At 43.6% G+C, this 22885-nt stretch overlaps 1 protein-coding gene across 1 annotated transcript in view; it reads left to right on the top strand.

Moving 5' to 3' along the window:
• The first annotated feature begins 4173 nt into the window (after nt 1-4173).
• LOC138676521 (tetratricopeptide repeat protein 24-like) overlaps nt 4174-22885 on the top strand; it is a 305247-nt gene continuing 286535 nt past the window's right edge. The window contains exon 1 of the mRNA XM_069765916.1: nt 4174-4252. The gene's annotated coding sequence lies outside the window, so the exon portion shown is untranslated. The remainder of the gene's footprint in view (nt 4253-22885) is intronic.

Below are 22885 nucleotides of genomic sequence, written 5' to 3'. Positions count from 1 at the left end.
AGCAGAAACCTGTTGCCTTTATGGGTTTCACAGGTTTCTGTTTCCCAGTTAATATCCGGGTAGTTAAAGTCCCCCATAACCAGGACCTCATTATGGGTTGCAGCTTCATCTATCTGCTTTAGAAGTAGACTTTCCATGATTTCTGTTATATTTGGGGGTTTGTAACAGACCCCAATGAGAATTTTGTTACCATTTTTCCCTCCATGAATTTCGACCCATATGGACTCGACATCCTCATTCCCTTCGCTAATATCCTCCCTTAAAGTGGACTTTAGGCAAGACTTTACATAGAGACAAACCCCTCCTCCTCTCCGATTTTTACAATCCTTTCTAAGCAGACTGTAACCCTGTAAGTTAACTGCCCAGTCATAGCTTTCATCTAACCATGTCTCGGTTATTCCCACTATGTCAAAGTTACCTGTAGATATTTCTGCTTCTAGTTCTTCCATCTTGTTTGTCAGGCTTCTGGCGTTTGCGAGCATGCAGTTTAGAGGATTTTGTTTTGTTCCAATCTCCTCACTGTGGATTGTTTTAGAAATGTTCTTACCTCCCTTCTGAGTATGTTTTCCTGTGTCTTCTTTGTTCGAGTCTAATGTTTTTCTTCCCGTCCCCTCTTCTTCTAGTTTAACGCCTTCCTGATGAGTGTAGCAAGTCTTCTGGCGAATGTGCGTTTCCCAGGTTTGTTGAGGTGCAGTCCATCTCTGGCGAGGAGTCCATCGTACAAGTAATTCACACCGTGGTCCAGGAATCCGAATCCTTGTTGTCTGCACCATCGTCTTAGCCAGTTGTTCGCATCAAGGATCCTGTTCCATCTCCTGGTGCCATGCCCGTCTACTGGAATGATAGAAGAAAAAACTACCTGTGCATCCAGTTCCTTTACTTTCTTCCCCAACTCTTCAATGTCCTTGCAGATTGTCGGTAGGTCCTTCCTTGCCGTGTCATTGGTGCAAACATGTATGAGAAGAAATGGGTGGACGTCCTTGGAGCTGAAGAGCTTTGGTATCCTGTCGGTCACATCCTTGATCATCGCACCTAGAAGGCAGCATACTTCTCTTGCGATTTCAAAGAGAAAAAAAAAAAAAACTCCAAGTAAATGTGGCGCTAAGCACCTACGGATTTTTTGAATTCACAAATTTTTATATTATATTATAGTGCTTATTGTATTGTTTGTTCTGTTTGTTTTTTTACTACCTGATGAAGGCTGCACTGTAAAAATAGCAGCCGAAACGCGTTGTACTGTTTTTTAAAAAAATTTACAAATATATTTTATTTTTTTATTTTGAGAAAATAAATGAATTTTTTAACATTTTTCACTTGAAGTGGATGAATTCAAAAAATCCGTAGGTGCTTAGCGCCACATTTACTTGGAGTTTTTTTTTTTTTCTCTTTGAAATTGCCACCTATGTGGATCTGAAGCAGGATCAACACATAGTTCTCCAAAGTGAGCTGCACACCTTATTGCCTAAAGAATTGATTCCTTGAGAATCTCAACGTGCATTTCTTACCGATAGAAGGTGAGCATAACTACAAATAAAAGAAATGTTTTTAACTTGTTGGTAAAAACGTATTACGCTCAGAGGAAGCGCCGCACTTGTCTCTTTTTTTTTTCCCCTCTTTCCCTAAACCAGGGTATTTCTAAATACTTCTCTTGCGGTTATGTCCGGTCTGCAGATGGCTGCTTCTGTGCCTCTCAGTAGTGAGTCTCCCACCACCACCACTCTTCGTTGCTTCTTGGCTGTACTTTTTGCTGTCACTTGTTGCTGTGTGCCCTTTACTTTTTTGCTTGCTGGTATTGCTTCATCCTTAGGTGTGCCATCTTCATCCTCTACAAAGATTTGATATCGGTTCTTCAGTTGTGTGGTTGGTGATTAACCCTTGCTCTGCCACCTTTACGTCACTGCATACGGCAACCTGCTTACACAGGTAAGAGTAGTTTTTAGTACATAAAGAAAAATATTTAGCCCTGAAAAGGACTGTTTTAATGCTGCAGGAGCAGTATGCAAGTACTGCAATAGCAATGTTATTAAACTGCACTCTCCCTCTTATAACAACTCTCCCTGAACTTTTCCTGAACACAGTGTGCTGAGAATCACATCACTGGGTCTTATGTAAGACTTCTTAACATGATGTGACTGGTCAATCACAGAAATGCCAGTATCCAACATGGCTACTATATTACCGTGTATGGCAGGCAATTCCCACATGTTCATTGGCTGTCTAACGGGCACCAAACATGCAGGGCGGGTACTCAAGTATGGTGCTCGAGCACCCATGACACTTGAGCGAGAATCGAGAAGTGGCAAGCATGTTCGCTCATCACTAATGCCAATCCATCACATTTATTAAAGTTACACTACTTGAGTGGCAATGATTATTCCAGAAATGTACTCCTTTGCTGGAGCTTATTTTTGACGCAGCAAAAAGAACTTGTAAGATTCCTAATTCATTAAGTATCGCATATACTTGTGTATAAGCTGAGTTTTTCAGCGCATTTTTTTGTGCTGAAAATGCCCCCCTCGGCTTATACACGAACACGAGTCATTGTCCCAGAAAGAGGGGAGGGGCAGCGGCGGAGCAGAGGGTCACAGAGGCAGGAGCTGGCGGCTGCGGCTGTAACTGTGCCCGCTGTTAAAGAGAAATTAATATTCACTGTGCTGGCAGTGAATATTCATTTCTCTTATAGCGCATACAGTTTCAACCGCAGCCGCTGGCTTCAGCACACATCCTACTTACCTTCCCTGTGCGCCCTCACTGCATCTCCTTCCTGTGCCAGTCTTCCAGCCAAGCGATCACATGTCTCCCGCTCATTAAGGTAATGAATATTCATTCCTCTCCACTCCCATAGATGTGGAGCGAAAATCCATTACTTTAATGAGAGGGGACAAGTGATTGCTCGACCGGAAGAGCTGCTGGTGCCGGAACGAGATGCAGCAATTGCACGCAGGGAAGGTGAGTTGGATGTGTTTCTTTTTTATAGGAACCATGCATACAAGGATAGGGGATAAGGAGCCATGTATACAAGGATGGGGATAAGGAGCCATGCATACAGGGATAGGGAGCCATGCATACAAGGACAGGGACGGAGAGCCATACATACAAGGACTGGCACGGGGAGCCATACATACAAGGATGGGGAGCAAAGACAGGGATGGGGAGCCATGCATACAAGGACAGGGATGGTGAGCCATGGATACCAGGATAGGGATAAAGGAACAATGCATAGGAGCTTATGCTCCAGTAAATAACTTTTCCCATTTTTTCGTGGCAAAATTAGGTTTATTTAGGTTTATTCTTGGGTCGACTTATATGCGGGAGTATGCCCCTTTAAAAAATTTAGGGACATCTTACAGCGGCCCTGAATGGCGTGCACAATGTTCTCAGCAGCACATCACCCAGTGTAAAGAGATGTGCTTTTGATAACATGATATGTATGGGAAGATAAAGACCTATTAGTGGTCATTCTACACCATCATTCTTCATCAACTGGTGTAAAAAGGCTGGTACAAAGCGCTGCATTACTTAAATATTGTCAGTCTTGCTCATGTAAAAGTCTGACATCAGAATGTGTATATGCAGCCTAAATGTAAGATTGTGATTTGTGCAATATGTTAGCATTTTTGGCTCCACTTTTATCTTTTGTCCATGGACAAAACAGGCTCTGTAGATGTGGTTTGGGGGTGTAGCTACATTCTCTACATAATTTGTTCCTCTTTCTATTCTTGTTGGGAGGTATGAGGGACGATATAAGTTCCGTTTCTTCCTGTAGCCGCTGCTCTAATAAAGCAGCTTAAAAGGATTTTGATGCTGCGCACCGGCAGATTAATCCTATATCTGCATGTAATAGCATTTTTTGGATTTGACAAGTTCATTTTAAGGTTCAACAGACAATTCCGTGATTGCACAATGAATGCACCAATATTATTTTTTATGCACTTTTCCACCATTGAAAATCATCATAAACCTGATTGGATCTGTACCACATTTCCCCAGCTTTGTAAGCACTAACAATACTTGTTTTGCTCCCTCATCACTACATAGGTACAATCTGCTCTAAGCAAACACCCATGTGACCGTCCCCTCCTCGGACAGGTATGCTTAGCTTTCTTTTGCTTCTCACTGCGAACGCTTGATCATTAGTTACTAAGGTAGCAGTTGCAAACAATTCACAGAGCAAGACAGCTTTGGAGAACATGACAATATAGGACGCTGGTCACAGACAAGATATTCCTACTTTCCGTGTGAAGATTTCATGGTGAGTAGAACTTTATTTTTATTCATAATTAGTAACATAGAAATGTATTGATCACAATAAAGTAATTTTTTAAGTATACATACAATAAGTATTTGACGTAGTAGTATTCACATCAGATTTAATATTGCTAGAGCTTCATTAAAGTGGTTTTAAGTTATATGCTATAAGCTAAAAAGAATCAAATATGTAATCTATGGGAAGAGTTTTGTGCACCAGTTCCACATTGTAGCCATTTGTCAACAATCGAGCCATAGCGACATTTTATCCACATTGATAGTATTGTCCAATGACTTTAGTACTGTACATGATGGCAATATAAATAACTGAAATGTCACTGTAGTGGCATACATATGCTATGCTGCGTAGCTGTACTGCCACTATAAAGGTGCTTCTCACAAAATAGTTAGAATAATTAATTTATTTCAGTTCTTCATTACAAAAAGTGAAACTCATATATTATATACAAAGTCATTACAAACACCTGCAAATGCTTCCTAAGTGTTTTAAAAGGTCCCTTAGTTTGTTTCAGTAGGCTCCACAATCATGGGGAAGACTGCTGACTTGGCAGATGTCCAGAAGGCAGTCATTGACACACTCCACAAGGAGGATAAGCCATAAAAGGTAATTGCTAAAGAAGCTGACTGTTCACAGAGAGCTGTATCCAAGCAGATTAATGGAAAGTTGAGTGGAAGAAAACATTGTGGTAGAAAAAGATGCACAAGCAACCTGGATAACCGCAGCCTTGAAAGGCTTGTTAAGAAAAGGCCATTAAAAAATTTGGGGGTGGTTCACAAGGAGTTGACTGCTGCTGGAGTCATTGCTCCAAGAGCCACAACACACAGACGTATCCAGGACATGGGCTACAAGTGTTGCATTCCTTGTGTCAAGCCACTCATGACCAATAGACAATGCGTGAAGCATCTTACTTGGGCCAAGGAGAAAAAGAACTGGACTGTTGCTCAGTAGTGTTGAGCGATACCTTCCGATATCGGGAAATATCGGATCGGATTGGATCAGACCGATACCCAAAAAATATCGGGTATCGCCGATACCGATACCGGAAACGAATGCAAGTCAATGGGACACAAATATTGGAATGAAAATAAACCCTTTCTTTCCTTTGCACATCCAGTTCCGGACTGGAGAAGAGTGTCGGCGGTGCGTGGGCGGAGACTGTGTGCCTGTGTGTGCGAGCGGAGACTCTGCGGGACTGTGGGAGGTCTGTGCGGGCCTGCCGGGGGTCTGTACGGGCCTTTCGGGGGTCTGTGCAGGCTACTGGGGGTCTGTGCGGGCCTGCCGGGGATCTGTGCGGGCTGCCGGGGGTCTGTGCGGGCTGCTGGGGGTCTATGCGGGCCTGCCAGGAGTCTGTGCGGGCCAGCCGAGGGGTCTGTGCGGGCTGCCGGGGGTCTGTGTGGGCCTGCCAGGGGTCTGTGCCGGCTTCTGTGGGTCTGTGCGCGCCTGCCGGGGGTCTGTGCAGGCTGTCGGGGGTCTGTGCGGGCTGCCGGGGGTCTGTATGGGCCTCTCGGGGGTTGTGTGTGTGCAGGCATCGCCCGATGGGACTACAAGTCCCATCAGGCTATGCCTGCTACAATGACAGTGATTGACACATTAGCCATACTACATACAACATACTACATACATACATACATACAACATACTACATACATACAACATACATACAACATGCATACTACATACATACTGCATACATACATACATACATACATACTACATACATACATACTACATAAATACTACATACATACATACAACATACATACATACTTACTTACCACATACATACAACATACATACAAACTACATACATATTGTAAGATTACGCTACCTGAGTGTGTTGGGGACACTCGCTTGGCACAAGATTCAAGCACTCAGGCACGGTACCTCACATGAGTCTGGTTTATTAAACTGCATAAACCATATGATGTACAGTCCATTGCAATACATTCCATGATACAACAAGCACCTACAGTTTATGAAGGAACCTGACGGGAGCTACTGCTCCACCTGCTGACTCCTTGTCAGTCCTCCAGGAAAGCTGCCGTACGGGGTTCACCAACTTGCCTGGCCGGCACACATCAGTCAGTCCAGAGCCACCGAAGGACTGTAGCTTCCCAAACAGTAGCTGTCACTAGCTCTGCAGATCCCGGTCCTCACCTTGTGCTATTCAGGGATCCGGTCCTACTCCCAGGACCTCCCAACACCCAGGATCACACAGGTGGCCAGTCCGGGTTCTATTCAGGACGTCTATCCCAGCTGGGACCGTCCAATACCCAGGCCATGTGCTATTCAGGAAATCCCAGGATTATCCAACACAGGCTTCCAGGGCCTTGCACTTGCACCATTCAGATCCAAACACAGGAACCATGTGACCACACCCTGGTCACATTACATACCTGTAACCACTTCCCTGGGTGGGAGTGTGGGTGTGTGTGGCTAGTCTGACCCTCCCATCTCTCATGACTAGCCCTGCCAATCTCCCATTAGAACTTACACATTTACATGTGGGACTACAGGTCCCAGACCATAACATAACTTTAGACTGACAGCGCAGAGTGTCCTCCTCTGCGACACACATACCGGCCATCTACAATTCTGCCGGACTTTGTCTCATCACCACTATGCCTCCAATTGCATCTTGAAGTGCACACGCAGCGCCCCTTGGCTGTAACATTGGTCATTGCACCACAATATATACAACATACATACTACATACATTAAACATACTACATACATACTACACACTTACAACATACATACATACTACAAACATATTACATACATACTACATACATACTACATACATACATACATACTACATACAATACATTCATACATTGCATACAATGCATGCATATAGACGTACAGTACATACAGTGGGGCAAAAAAGTATTTAGTCAGTCAGCAATAGTGCAAGTTCCACCACTTAAAAAGATGAGAGGCGTCTGTAATTTACATCATAGGTAGACCTCAACTATGGGAGACAAACTGAGAAAAAAAAATCCAGAAAATCACATTGTCCGTTTTTTTAACAATTTATTTGCATATTATGGTGGAAAATAAGTATTTGGTCAGAAACAAAATTTCATCTCAATACTTTGTAATATATCCTTTGTTGGCAATGACAGAGGTCAAACGTTTTCTGTAAGTCTTCACAAGGTTGCCACACACTGTTGTTGGTATGTTGGCCCATTCCTCCATGCAGATCTCCTCTAGAGCAGTGATGTTTTTGGCTTTTTGCTCAGCAACACGGACTTTCAACTCCATCCAAAGGTTTTCTATAGGGTTGAGATCTGGAGACTGGCTAGGCCACTCCAGGACCTTGAAATGCTTCTTACGAAGCCACTCCTTCGTTGCCCTGGCGGTGTGCTTTGGATCATTGTCATGTTGAAAGACCCAGCCACGTTTCATCTTCAATGCCCTTGCTGATGGAAGGAGGTTTGCACTCAAAATCTCACGATACATGGCCCCATTCATTCTTTCATGTACCCGGATCAGTCGTCCTGGCCCCTTTGCAAAGAAACAGCCCCAAAGCATGATGTTTCCACCACCATGCTTTACAGTAGGTATGGTGTTTGATGGATGCAACTCGTATTCTTTTTCCTCCAAATACGACAAGTTGTGTTTCTACCAAACAGTTACAGTTTGGTTTCATCAGACCATAGGACATTCTCCCAAAACTCCTCTGGATCATCCAAATGCTCTCTAGCAAACTTCAGACGGGCCCGGACATGTACTGGCTTAAGCAGTGGGACACGTCTGGCACTGCAGGATCTGAGTCCATGGTGGCGTAGTGTGTTACTTATGGTAGGCCTTGTTACATTGGTCCCAGCTCTCTGCAGTTCATTCACTAGGTCCCCCCGCGTGGTTCTGGGATTTTTGCTCACCGTTCTTGTGATCATTCTGACCCCACGGGGTAGAATTTTGCGTGGAGCCCCAGATCGAGGGAGATTATCAGTGGTCTTGTATGTCTTCCATTTTCTAATTATTGCTCCCCCTGTTGATTTCTTCACTCCAAGCTGGTTGGCTATTGCAGATTCAGTCTTCCCAGCCTGGTGCAGGGCTACAATTTTGTTTCTGGTGTCCTTTGACAGCTCTTTGGTCTTCACCATAGTGGAGTTTGGAGTCAGACTGTTTGAGGGTGTGCACAGGTGTCTTTTTATACTGATAACAAGTTTAAACAGGTGCCATTACTACAGGTAATGAGTGGAGGAAAGAGGAGACTCTTAAAGAAGAAGTTACAGGTCTGTGAGAGCCAGAAATCTTGATTGTTTGTTTCTGACCAAATACTTATTTTCCACCATAATATGCAAATAAATTGTTAAAAAAACAGACAATGTGATTTTCTGGATTTTTTTTTCTCAGTTTGTCTCCCATAGTTGAGGTCTACCTATGATGTAAATTACAGACGCCTCTCATCTTTTTAAGTGGTGGAACTTGCACTATTGCTGACTGACTAAATACTTTTTTGCCCCACTGTATAACATAGAGTACATACTCACCATCACTTATTACTTTGCTCCCCGAAGCCAGTGTCATCTGTAAACAATATGAAAATAACAAACAAACAATATACTCCCTGATCCACAGAAATCCACGAGTGTCCCACGACGATCTCCCGTGGAGGACGGCAGCATCAGCTGATGCAACCGCTCTCTAGGAGCTCCAGGAATACAATGACGGGAGGAAGGTATCCTTCCGCACTGTATTCCTCCTCTGCTGTAAAAAAATAGTCCCTAGTCTCACTTTTGGCATTGCTGTGTCAGAAATTTCCCATGCAGCAAATGCCATAAAGTGAGAATTAGAACTATAGTAACCTCTCAGTAATGCACTGCAGGAGGACACTTGTGGATTTTTGCGGATCAGGGAGTATATTGTTTATTTGTTTTCTTCAAATTTTTTACAGATGACATTGGCTTTGGGGAATAAAGTGACAAGTGATAGTGAGTATGTACTCTATGTTATATGTACTGTATGCCTATATGTATGCATTGTATGTAATGTATGAATGTATTGCATGTAGTATGTATGTAGTATGTATGTAGTATGTATTTGGTATGTTGTATGTATGTTGTATGTATGTATGTATGTAGTATGTTGTATGTATGTAGTATGTATGTATGTAGTATGTATGCTGTATGTGTGTAGAGGAAGCACTAATAGCGAAACACGCGGCGGGGCCTCTCTTCCACGTCCTGGCAGTAAGTTAGTACTTTTATATTTACTTATCTCTCTACTTATTTTCCCCTTTGTTCCGGCACTTTTCATACCTACACCTCTAGTTTGGGGGATAGCTTATCAAATATGGTATTGTATATGCAAGACATTAAAACATTCTACGGTCCTTCTAGCATATTATATTGTATTTATGCACTGGCAGCTATATATGGGCCTTTTACTTGTGTCTGCCTATATCCTTAAAAAGTTACTATAGGTACAAGGGGATATATATTATAAAGACTGTACTCTCATTCTGCCTGGCGTGGTTTCTAGGTGTCACTAGCCCTGTTATCATTTGTTATATATTGTTGCTTTAATTCTTTTTATGCAGTATTTATTAAAATTGATATATTTTTCTAGTATTTTGCTCTGTGACTCACTTTTTTCTTCTTTGGGTAATATATGTATGTATGTATGTAGTATGTATGTACTATGTATGTCGTATGTATGTAGTATGTTTGTAGTATGTATGTAGTATGTATGTTGTATGTATGTAGTATGTATGTAGTATGTATGTATGTGTGTATGTATGTAGTATGTTGTATATATGTATGTAGTATGTATGTAGTATGTATGTAGTATGTATGTTGTATGTAGCATGTAGTATGTATGTTTGTGGGTTTTTTTTACATTCAACACATTAGCCGGATGATGGGACTACTACTATCCCATCATTGGCTAGTGTGTCAATCACTGTCATTGTAGCAGGCATAGCCCGATGGGACTTGTAGTCCCATCGGACGATGCCTGCACACACACACAACCATCGAGACAGACCCGCACAGACCCCCGGCAGGCCTGCACAGACCCCCGGCAGCCCTCACAGACCCCCGGCAGGCCCATACAGACCCCCGGCAGGCCCGCACAGACCCCCGGCAGGTCTGTATAGACCCCCGGCAGCCCGCACAGACCCCCGGCAGGCCCGTACAGACCCCCGTCAGCCCGCACAGACCTCCGGTAGGCCTGTACAGACCCCTAGCAGGCCCGCACAGACTCCCGGCAGCCCGCACAGACTCCCGGCAGGCCTGCACAGACCCCCGGCAGTTCAGCACAGACCCCCCATGGTCACGCACAGACCTCACCCACACACACAGACCCTCCACTGTCAAGCACTGCCCACATTCCATTATAGTGCATCATTGCACTATGGGAACTTCCGATTCCGGTATTCGATATCGTAAATGTATCAGAACTCAGTATCGGAACTCCGATACAGCAAATATCATCCGATACCTGATATTTGCAGTATCGGAATGCTCAACACTATTGCTCAGTGATCCAAGGTATTGTTTTCAGATGAAAGTAAATTTTGCATTTCATTTGGAAATCAAGGTTCCAGAGTCTGGAGGAAGAGTGGAGATGCACACAATCCATGCTGCTTGAGGTCTACTGTGAAGTTTTCACAATAAATGATGGTTTGGGGAGCCATGTCATCTGCTGGTGTAGTTCCACTGTGTTTTATCAAGACCAAAGTCAGCGCAGCCATCTACCAGGAAATTTTACAGCACTTCATGGTTCCCTCAGCCGACAAGCTTTTTGGAGATGGAAATTTAATTTTCCAGCAGAACTTGGCACCTGTCCACACTGCCTAAAGTATCAATACCTGGTTTGAAAACAACAGTATCACTGTGCTTGATTGGCCAGCAAACTTGCCTGACCTTAACTCCACAGAGAATCTATGGGGTATTATCAAGTGGAAGATGAGAGACACCAGACCCAACAATGCAGACGAGCTAAAGGCTGCTATCAAAGCCACCTGGGCTTCCATAACACCTCAACAGTACCACAGACTAATCGCCTCCATGCCACGCCGCATTGATTCAGCAATTGATGCAAAAGGAGCCCCAATCAAGTATTGAGTGGATTTACTGAACATACATTTCAGTAGGCCAACATTTCTGATTTTAAAATAATTTTTCAAGCTAGTGTTATAAAGTATTCTAATTTACTGAGATAATGACTTTTGGGTTTTCATTGGATATACGCCATAATCATCAACATTAACAGAAATAAACACTTGAAATAGATCACTCTGTTTGTAATGACTTTATATAATATATGAGTTTCACTTTTTGTATTGAAATAATTTAACTTTTTGATGATATTTTAATTTTGTGACAAGCACTTATAGACAAATATTAATACAGTATATACAGTGGATAGGGAAAGTACGACCCTTTAAATTTTTCACTCTTTGTTTCATTGCAGCCATTTGGTAAATTCAAAAAAGTCCACTTTTTCACATTAATGTACACTCTGCACCCCATCTTGACTGAAAAAAACAGAAATGTAGACTTTTTTTGAAAATTTAATAAGAAAGAAAAACTGAAATATCACATGGTCATAAGTATTCAGACCCTTTGCTCAGACAGCATGTTACTTAAATATGAGTGTCTATTTCCTTGTGATCCTCCTTGAGATGGTTCTACTCCTTCATTGGAGGCCAGCTCTATTTAATTAAACTGATAGGACTTGATTTGGAAAGGCGCACACCTGTCTATATAAGACCTCACAGCTCACAGTGCATGTTAGGCCAAATGAGAATCATGAGGTCAAAGGAACTGGCCAAGGAGCTCAGAGACAGAATTGTAGCAAGGCACAAGGTTACAACAGAATTTCTGCAGTACTCAAGGTTCCAAATAGCACAGTCGCCTCCATAATCCTTAAATGGAAGAAGTTTGGGACCACCAGAAGTCTTCCGAGACCTGACTGTCCAGTCAATCTGAGCAATTGTGGGAGAAGAGCCTTGGTGAGAGAGGTAAAGATGAACCCCAAGATCACTGTGGCTGAGCTCCAGAGATGCAGTAGGGAGATGGGCGAAAGTTCCACAAAGTCAACTCTGCAGCCACTGCAGCCCTCCACCAGTCGGGCTTTTATGGCAGAGTGTCCTGACGGAAGGCTCTCCTCAGTGCAAGACATATGAATGCCCGCATAGAGTTTGCTAGACAACATATGAAGGACTTCCAGACTATGAGAAATAAGATTCTCTGGTCTCATTAGACGAAGATAGACCTTTTTGGTGATAATTCTAAGTGGTATGTGTGGAGAAAACCAGGCACTGCTCATCGCCTGCCCAATATAATGCCAACAGTGAAACATGGTGGTGGAAGCATCATGCTATGGAGGTGTTTTTCAGCTGCAAGGACAGGGCGACTGGTTGCCATTGAAGGAAACATGAATGCAGCCAAGAACAGAGATATCCTGGATGAAAACTGCTTTCAGAGTGCTCTGGACATCAGACTTGGCCGAAGGTTCACCTTCAAACAAGACAATGACCCTAAGCACATATCTAAAATAACAAAGCAGTGGCTTCAGGACAACTCTGTGACCATTCTTGACTTGCCCAGCCAGATCCCTGACCTAAACCCAATTGAGCATCTCTGGAGAGATCTGAAAATGGCTTCAACATTCACCATCCAACCTGATGGAACTGGAGAGGATCTGCAAGGAAGTTTGGCAGAGGATCCCCAAATCCAGGTGTGAAAAACTTGTTGTATCATTCCAAGAAGACTCATGGCTGTACTTGCTCAAAAGTGTGCTTCTACTCAACACTGAGCAAAGTGTCTGAATACTTATGACCATGTGATATTTCAGCTTTTCTTTTTTAATACATTTTCAAAAATTACAATTTTTTTTAAATTTTCAGTCAAGATGGGGTGCAGGGTACACATTAATGAGAAAAAAATAAACTTTTTTGAATTTACCAAATGGCTGCAATGAAACAAAGAGTGAAAAATTTAAAGGAGTCTGAATACTTTCCATACCCACTGTATACCCTCTTTGTCCAGTTACCGTGGGCGACCGCATGCCGAACAGTTCATGAATGTCCACAGAACACAATAGGCACCAGCAGACAAAAGTAAGTTGCAGTCTATAAACATGCCGGACCTTACTCCATCCAGTTACCATGGGTGACCGCATAGTTCATTGACTGACCCTTGTCAGTGCACACAGTTCCCCAACTCTGGGTTACCTTCCTGAAGCTCCTGCTCCACATGCTGACTCCTTGTCAGTCCTCTCTCCTGGGGAAGCTGTCTTACTGGGATCACCGTCCTTGTTACCAGGGCACTCATGACAGTCCAGACCCACAGAAGAAATCCACTCCTAGGACCTTCCAACACACAGGCCTTCAGATCCATGGCCTCACCATGTGCTTTTCCAGGAATCCGATCCTGCTCCCAGGATCTTCCAACACAGGCCATCCAGGACCTTACACTCTGACCATTCAGGTCCATACACTCTGAACACAGAGTCCCATGTGACCCAAACCCTAGTCACATTATGTAGCTGTAACCACCCCATAGGTGGGAGGTGTGTGGTTAGTCAGACCCGCCCAGCTCTCCAACTAACCCTGTAAGCCTCTATTTAAACTAAACAAATACTTGTGGGACTACAAGTCCCAGAACAACATTACTGGCTTACAGCGCAGCAGACAGCCTTTGCAACACATAAAGGCCATTTACAATAATGCCGGTCACTGTATCACCATCACAGTTACGCCTGCGACTGCCATGCACTCCCATGGCCTCAATACACCTCCATGCGTATTCTTAGGAGAATATACAGCGCTCCCTAGCTGTAAAAGGGGTCACTGCATCACAATATATATATATATATATATATATATATATATAAAATTGCAGCACAGCAATGGAAATCACAAGATCGATACACATTGAAAATGATGATGAAAAAATGGAAACAGTTTTATCAATCTACTCAGTATAATGAGCACCTGACACAGAAATACACACACTTACACATCTTAGCTGCTACGCTTGAAGCTATTAATGATTGTCTAAGGAATGTTCTTGCATGCTAAATTCACTTCAGCATACAAATCAACAAAATTTGCTGTTGGCAGCTCCTTTTGCAATTGTGTACTTGATGAGAGGCAAGTCCGGAGAAAGGCATAGTAGCACATTTAGGCCACGTAGTCCACTAACACTAGCATGAACCACAAGCAATCTACCATTGTTGTAAACAACTCCTGAGATGTTTTGGAGTAAATTGCTCATAGCCCGATGTCATGTAAACACCTTCTGATACCTTGTGTGAGCACTGACACATTAGGCTTGGTAAGTCCAATTTCCATTACAGTACAGACTGGATCAAAATGCACCATTGTTGTACTATGATGATCTGTCCATGCAGAAATACACCTCTGCGCACCTCCTGTTGTCATTCCAGTTTGTCATTGTTCTCCTAACCACTAGGACATGCAACATTGAATGCTGCTGACATCTTGGCCTACATGCAATGCAATGTCCTGCAGTGATAAACCAAGGTTCCTCATTTAAAGGATTCTTTCCCTATCATTTCCAACAAGTGGGGATAATTGGCACCATGATGAACAGAAGGCATTGTACAATCATCACACATGATTTTATCTGATTTTAGAGTTTTTATGTAGTTAAAACAAATTTACTTTCAATTTGACTTTTATGCCTCTCCCACATCCACAGATTGGAGCTATGTACTTGAAAATGTAATCATTTGTAGGGCTTACTGACACCTGATACTTTCTTGATTTTCATAAACCACCCACTTTCATTCCTGGTGTTACATTTTCAATGTTAAGGAGTATATACAGTTAGGTCCATATATATTTGGACAGAGACAACATTTTTTTAATTTTGGTTATAGACATTACCGCAATGAATTTTAAACAAAACAATTCAGATGCAGTTGAAGTTCAGACTTTCAGCTTTCATTTGAGGGTATCCACATTAAAATTGGATGAAGGGTTTAGGAGTTTCAGCTCCTTAACATGTGCTACCCTGTTTTTAAAGGGACCAAAAGTAATTGGACAGATTCAATAATTTTAAATAAAATGTTCATTTTTAGTACTTGGTTGAAATCCCTTTGTGGGCAATGACTGCCTGAAGTCTTGAACTCATGGACATCACCAGAAGCTGTGTTTCCTCCTTTTTGATGCTCTGCCAGGCCTTCACTGCGGTGGTTTTCAGTTGCTGTTTGTTTGTGGGCCTTTCTGTCTGAAGTTTAGTCAACCAAATGAAAGCTGAAAGTCTGAACTTCAACTGCATCTGAATTGGTTTTTTTTAAATTCATTGTGGTAATGTCTATGACCAAAATTAAGAAAATGTTGTCTCTGTCCAAATATATATGGACCTAACTGTATACAGTGTGCATGTATATACACACATGTCTACACTGTCAAGCGCTGTTGCTCTCACTTAGTGGACATCTTTGACAATGAGTTAGGTGGAAATTACTTCTCTAAGCCACCTTAAGCACAATTTTGGAAGCTCTCCTATCTTGCTTCCATGATTGATGGCCAGAACTCAAGTTATATATGTTCTGTGTAGACTAGGTCCTGGTGCCCAGTCAATAGCTGGGCCAGTCACTTGACCAACGGCAGAATAGGTCTGGTGGCTAATGGGAACACATAATGCTCTATTAAAACCCATATGAAGCATCTGTTCTTTTCCAGTTATTGCTCTGTTCATGTTTCTACTACTGCACTTCATTCTGATTGAGCTTATTTATTCTGACCTGGCACAAACTTATAACTCTTGGATGTTTTATTGAATTTAGCCTTGAATTTTGGCTACTGATTTTGTGATTTTCCCTTCTTATGTGATACTGACCTAATTTGCTGATGATTTCATCCTCAACTTGCTGCATTATAGGGTAACTACTCCATCTACTATATAATTGTCTGAGGGTCAATTCCGTCTGTCTGTCTTTCTGTCTGTCTGTCTGTCACGTAAATTCATTGGTCGCGGCCTCTGTCTGTCATGAAAATCCAAGTCGCTGATTGGTCGTGGCAAAACGCCTACGACCATTGCCACGACCAATCAGTGACGGGCACAGTCCGGCGGCCAAATGGCCGCTCTTTCCTCCCCGCAGTCAGTGCCTACTCCATATTCTCTCCAGTCAGCCCACACACAGGGTTAATGCCAGCGTTACCGGAGCTCGGCGTAATGCACTCCGGTAACGCAGCTAAGTGTGACCAACTTTTTACTATTGATATTCTTTTTTTTTAACAGGGATATGATGCCCACATTGCTATATACTACGTGGGCTGTGCAATATACTACGTGGGCTGTGCAATATACAACTTGGGCTGTGCAATATGCTGCGTGAGCTGTGCAATATACTGTTATGACCTGGTGGTAAGGACAATAATGGACCTGGTGGTTAAGAGCACACGGAATGACCTGATAGTTACTAATAATATAGGACGAGCTCTGAGACGTGGGAACTCTGCTGACCGCAATCCCTAATCCTATCACACACACTAGAAATAGCCGTGGATTGCTCCTAACGCTCCCTATGCAACTCGACACAGCCTAAGAAACTAGCTAGCCCTAGAGATAGAAAAATAAGCCTACCTTGCCTCAGAGAAATTCCCCAAAGGAAAAGGCAGCCCCCCACATATAATGACTGTGAGTAAAGATGAAAATTACAAACACAGAGATGAAATAGATTTAGCAAAGTGAGGCCCGACTTACTGAACAGACAGAGGATAGGAAAGGTAACTTTGCGGTCAGCACAAAAAACTACAAAAAGACCACGCAGAGGGCGCAAAAAGACCCTCCGCACCGACTCACGGTGCGGAGGCGCTCCCTCTGCGTCCCAGAGCTTCCAGCAAGCAAGACAAAATCAAAATAGCAAGCTGGACAGAAAAATAGCAAACCAGAGAAAAGCAAGCAGGAACTTAGCTTCTGCTGGGAAGACAGGTCACAAGAACGATCCAGGAGAGAACAAGACCAATACTGGAACATTGACAGGTGGCATGGAGCAATGATCTAAGTGGAGTTAAATAGAGCAGCCAGCTAACGAATTAACCTCGTCACCTGTGGAAGGAAACTCAGAAGCAGCAGCTCCACTCACAACCACCAGAGGAAGCCCATGGACAGAACCAGCCGAAGTACCATTCATGATCACAGGAGGGAGCTTGACAACAGAATTCACAACAGTACCCCCCCCCCTTGAGGAGGGGTCACCGAACCCTCACCAGAGCCCCCAAGCCGACCAGGACGAGCCAAATGAAAGGCACGAACCAGATCGGCAGCATGAACATCGGAGGCAAAGACCCAGGAATTATCTTCCTGACCATAACCCTTCCATTTGACCAGGTACTGGAGTTTCCGTCTCGAAATACGAGAATCCAAAATCTTCTCCACCACATACTCCAACTCCCCCTCGACCAACACCAGGGCAGGAGGATCAACGGATGGAACCACAGGCGCCATGTATCTCCGCAACAATGACCTATGGAATACATTATGGATGGCAAAAGAAGCTGGAAGGGTCAAACGAAACGACACAGGATTGAGAACCTCAGAAATCTTATACGGACCAATGAAACGAGGCTTAAACTTAGGAGAGGAAACCTTCATCGGAACATAACGAGACGACAACCAAACCAAATCCCCAACACGAAGTCGGGGACCCACACAGCGCCGGCGGTTAGCGAAACGTTGAGCCTTCTCCTGGGACAATGTCAAATTGTCCACCACATGAGTCCAAATCTGCTGCAACCTATCCACCACAGTATCTACACCAGGACAGTCCGAAGACTCAACCTGCCCTGAAGAGAAACGAGGATGGAAACCAGAATTGCAGAAAAACGGCGAAACCAAAATGGCCCGATTATTAAGGGCGAACTCAGTATATGACCTTAAGACTGAAAAAACGCTTTTAAAATGTAACTTTTAATAAATATTGAGTAAAAATACCCATACAAGCGGGTCGGGAGACAGTAACACCTTACTCTATCTTAACACAAATAATAAAAGGATAGAGACTAAACGGTGGGGGGGGCGTGATCTTTCCCTCACTCGCCCTTCCTCACAGCGGAGGTTGGCACCCTAAAGTCGATGTGGCGCCCCCACTCGTCGACGGCTCTCCCTAGTGACCCTACAGGATCTTAACAAAATGAAACTACCACCACACCATAACTAAACATAAAGTGCAAAAAAATACTTATAAGGTGCAAAGAAAGATCTAATGTGGAAAAATTTCCACAAGAAGGGGTCATATAACCAGTTACCCTTCTGATCAGAGAGGTGCACAAAGTGTCTAATTAAGAGACAAGATAAGTAATTGCGATATACAGCAATAATAAACCTGTTTTTTGCATAATATAAGACACTTATAGTATACCCTTATTAGTTAATACAGTGTAATAGCTCAAAAAGCCAGGGTATACACCTATACAAACAACATATTATATTTAAACAAAATCACATGTCAATATGTCATACAGTTGCACCTCTCAAATAATAAATATGAAAAAGATGGTCAAAAAAAAGGATGTACTCATCCTAATACTGCTGCCCATCCTAATACTGCTGCCCATCCCGACGCGTTTCCCCCTAGGATAATGCACCAGGGTTCATCAGGGGAAGGAGTGGGGCTTCTAATGGACCGAGGAAGCTATAATAAGCTTCATCTCAAGGTAACCATTCAGCAAATCCGAGGAAGCTGTAATACGCTGCGTCCCGGAGTGACCGCTCTCAGTGAAGGGCGAACTCAGCCAAAAGCAAAAAGGACACCCAATCATCCTGATCAGCAGGAACAAAGCATCTCAGATATGTTTCCAAAGTCTGATTAGTTCGTTCGGTTTGGCCATTTGTCTGAGGATGGAAAGCCGAGGAAAAAGACAAATCAATGCCCATCCTAGCACAAAAGGCTCGCCAAAACCTCGAAACAAACTGGGAACCTCTGTCCGAAACGATGTTCTCCGGAATGCCATGTAAATGAACCACATGCTGGAAAAACAATGGCACCAAATCAGAGGAGGAAGGCAATTTAGACAAGGGTACCAAATGGACCATCTTAGAGAAGCGATCACAAACCACCCAAATGACCGACATCTTTTGAGAGACAGGGAGATCCAAAATAAAATCCATAGAGATATGCGTCCAGGGCCTCTTCGGGACCGGCAAGGGCAAAAGCAACCCACTGGCACGAGAACAGCAGGGCTTAGCCCGAGCACAAGTCTCACAGGACTGCACAAAAGAACGCACATCCCGCGACAAAGACGGCCACCAAAAGGATCTAGCCACCAAATCTCTGGTACCAAAGATTCCAGGATGACCCGCCAACACCGAACAATGAACCTCAGAGATATCTCTACTAGTCCATTTATCAGGGACAAACAGTTTCTCCGCTGGGCAACGGTCAGGTCTATCAGCCTGAAATTTTTGCAGCACCCGCCGCAAATCAGGGGAGATGGCAGACAAAATTACCCCCTCTTTGAGAATACCCGCCGTCTCAGGAACACCTGGAGAGTCGGGCACAAAACTCCTTGACAGGGCATCAGCCTTCACATTCTTAGAGCCTGGAAGGTACGAAACCACAAAATCAAAACGGGAGAAAAATAGAGACCAACGAGCCTGTCTAGGATTCAACCGTTTGGCAGACTCGAGATAAGTCAAATTCTTGTGATCAGTCAAGACCACCACACGATGCTTGGCTCCTTCAAGCCAATGACGCCACTCCTCGAATGCCCACTTCATGGCCAACAACTCTCGATTGCCAACATCATAATTACGCTCAGCAGGCAAAAAACTTTCTAGAAAAGAAGGCACATGGTTTCATCACCGAGCCATCAGAACTTCTTTGCGACAAAACAGCCCCTGCTCCAATCTCAGAAGCATCAACCTCGACCTGAAACGGAAGCGAAACATCTGGCTGGCACAACATAGGGGCAGAAGAAAAACGACGCTTCAACTCCTGAAAAGCCTCCACAGCCGCAGAAGACCAATTGACCACATCAGCACCCTTCTTGGTCAAATCAGTCAACGGTTTAGCAACACTAGAAAAATTACTGATGAAGCGACGATAGAAATTAGCAAAGCCCAGGAACTTTTGCAGACTCTTCAGAGATGTCGGCTGAGTCCAATCATAAATGGCCTGGACTTTAACAGGGTCCATCTCGATAGTAGAAGGGGAAAAAATGAAACCCAAAAATGAAACCTTCTGAACTCCAAAGAGACACTTTGACCCCTTCACAAACAAAGAATTCGCACGAAGGACCTGGAACACCATTCTGACCTGCTTCACGTGAGACTCCCAATCATCCGAGAAGACCAAAATATCATCCAAATATACAATCAGGAATTTATCCAGGTACTCTCGGAAGATGTCATGCAGAAAAGACTGAAATACTGATGGAGCATTGGAAAGCCCGAATGGCATAACCAGGTACTCAAAATGACCCTCGGGCATATTAAATGCTGTTTTCCATTCATCGCCCTGCTTAATACGCACAAGATTATACGCACCACGAAGATCTATCTTGGTGAACCAACTAGCCCCCTTATTCCGAGCAAATAAATCCAACAGCAGCGGCAAAGGGTACTGAAATTTGACTGTGATCTTATTAAGAAGGCGGTAATCAATACAAGGTCTCAAAGAACCATCCTTCTTGGCCTCAAAAAAGAACCCTGCTCCCAATGGTGACGACGACAGGCGAATATGACCCTTCTCCAAGGATTCCTTAATATAACTCCGCATAGCGGCGTGTTCTGGCACAGATAAATTGAACAGTCGGCCCTTAGGAAACTTACTACCAGGAATCAAATTGATAGCACAATCGCAATCCCTATGAGGAGGTAGGGCACTGGATTTGGGCTCATCAAATACATCCCGGTAATCCGACAAAAACTCCGGGACTTCAGAAGGGGTGGATGACGAAATAGACAAAAATGGAACATCACCATGTACCCCCTGACAACCCCAGCTGGACACAGACATAGATTTCCAATCCAATACTGGATTATGGACCTGTAGCCATGGCAACCCCAAAACGACCACATCATGCAGATTATGCAACACCAAAAAGCGAATATCCTCCTGATGTGCAGGAGCCATGCACATGGTCAATTGGGTCCAGTACTGAGGCTTACTCTTGGCCAAAGGCGTAGCATCAGTTCCTCTCAATGGAATAGGATACTGCAAGGGCTCCAAGAAAAAACCACAGCGCCTAGCAAACTCCAAGTCCATCAAATTCAGGGCAGCGCCTGAATCCACAAATGCCATAACAGAATAGGATGACAAAGAGCAAATCAGAGTAATGGACAAAAGAAATTTCGACTGTACCGTACCAATGGTGGCAGACCTAGCGAAACGCTTAGTGCGCTTAGGACAATCGGAGATAGCATGAGTGGAATCACCACTGTAAAAACACAGCCTATTCCGACGTCTGTGTTCTTGCCGTTCAGCTCTGGTTAAAGTCCTATCACATTGCATAGGCTCAGGTCTATGCTCAGATAATACCGCCAAATGGTGCACAGCTTTACGCTCACGCAAGCGTCGATCGATCTGAATGGCCAAAGACATAGACTCATTCAGACCAGCAGGCATGGGAAATCCCACCATGACATCCTTAAGGGCTTCAGAGAGACCCTTTCTGAAAATTGCTGCCAGGGCACATTCATTCCACTGAGTGAGTACAGACCACTTCCTAAACTTCTGACAATACATCTCTACCTCATCCTGACCCTGACACAGAGCCAGCAAGATTTTCTCTGCCTGATCCACTGAATTAGGTTCATCATAAAGCAATCCGAGCGCCAGAAAAAACGCATCAACATCACGCAATGCCGGATCTCCTGGCACAAGGGAAAATGCCCAGTCTTGAGGGTCGCCACGTAACAAAGAAATAATGATTTTCACTTGTTGAACAGGGTCACCTGAGGAGCGAGGTTTCAAAGCAAGAAACAATTTACAATTATTTTTGAAATTCAGAAACTTAGATCTATCCCCAAAAAACAAATCAGGAATTGGAATCCTAGGCTCTAACATCGGATTCTGAACCACAAAATCTTGAATGTTTTGTACCCTTGCAGTGAGATTATCCATACAAGAGGACAGACCTTGAATGTCCATATCTACACCTGTATCCTGAACCACCCAGAGGTAAAGGGGAAAAGAGAGACAAAACACACTGCAAAGAAAAAAAATGGTCTCAGCACTTCTCTTATCCCTCTATTGAGATGCATTAATACTTTGGGCCACCTGTACTGTTATGACCTGGTGGTAAGGACAATAATGGACCTGGTGGTTAAGAGCACACGGAATGACCTGATAGTTACTAATAATATAGGACGAGCTCTGAGTTGTGGGAACTCTGCTGACCGCAATCCCTAATCCTATTACACACACTAGAAATAGCCGTGGATTGCTCCTAACGCTCCCTATGCAACTCGACACAGCCTAAGAAACTAGCTAGCCCTAGAGATAGAAAAATAAGCCTACCTTGCCTCAGAGAAATTCCCCAAAGGAAAAGGCAGCCCCCCACATATAATGACTGTGAGTAAAGATGAAAATTACAAACACAGAGATGAAATAGATTTAGCAAAGTGAGGCCCGACTTACTGAACAGACAGAGGATAGGAAAGGTAACTTTGCGGTCAG

Source organism: Ranitomeya imitator, chromosome 4, assembly GCF_032444005.1.
Source record: "Ranitomeya imitator isolate aRanImi1 chromosome 4, aRanImi1.pri, whole genome shotgun sequence".
NCBI lineage: Eukaryota > Metazoa > Chordata > Amphibia > Anura > Dendrobatidae > Ranitomeya > Ranitomeya imitator.
This window is presented reverse-complemented; position numbering and strand designations above follow the sequence as displayed.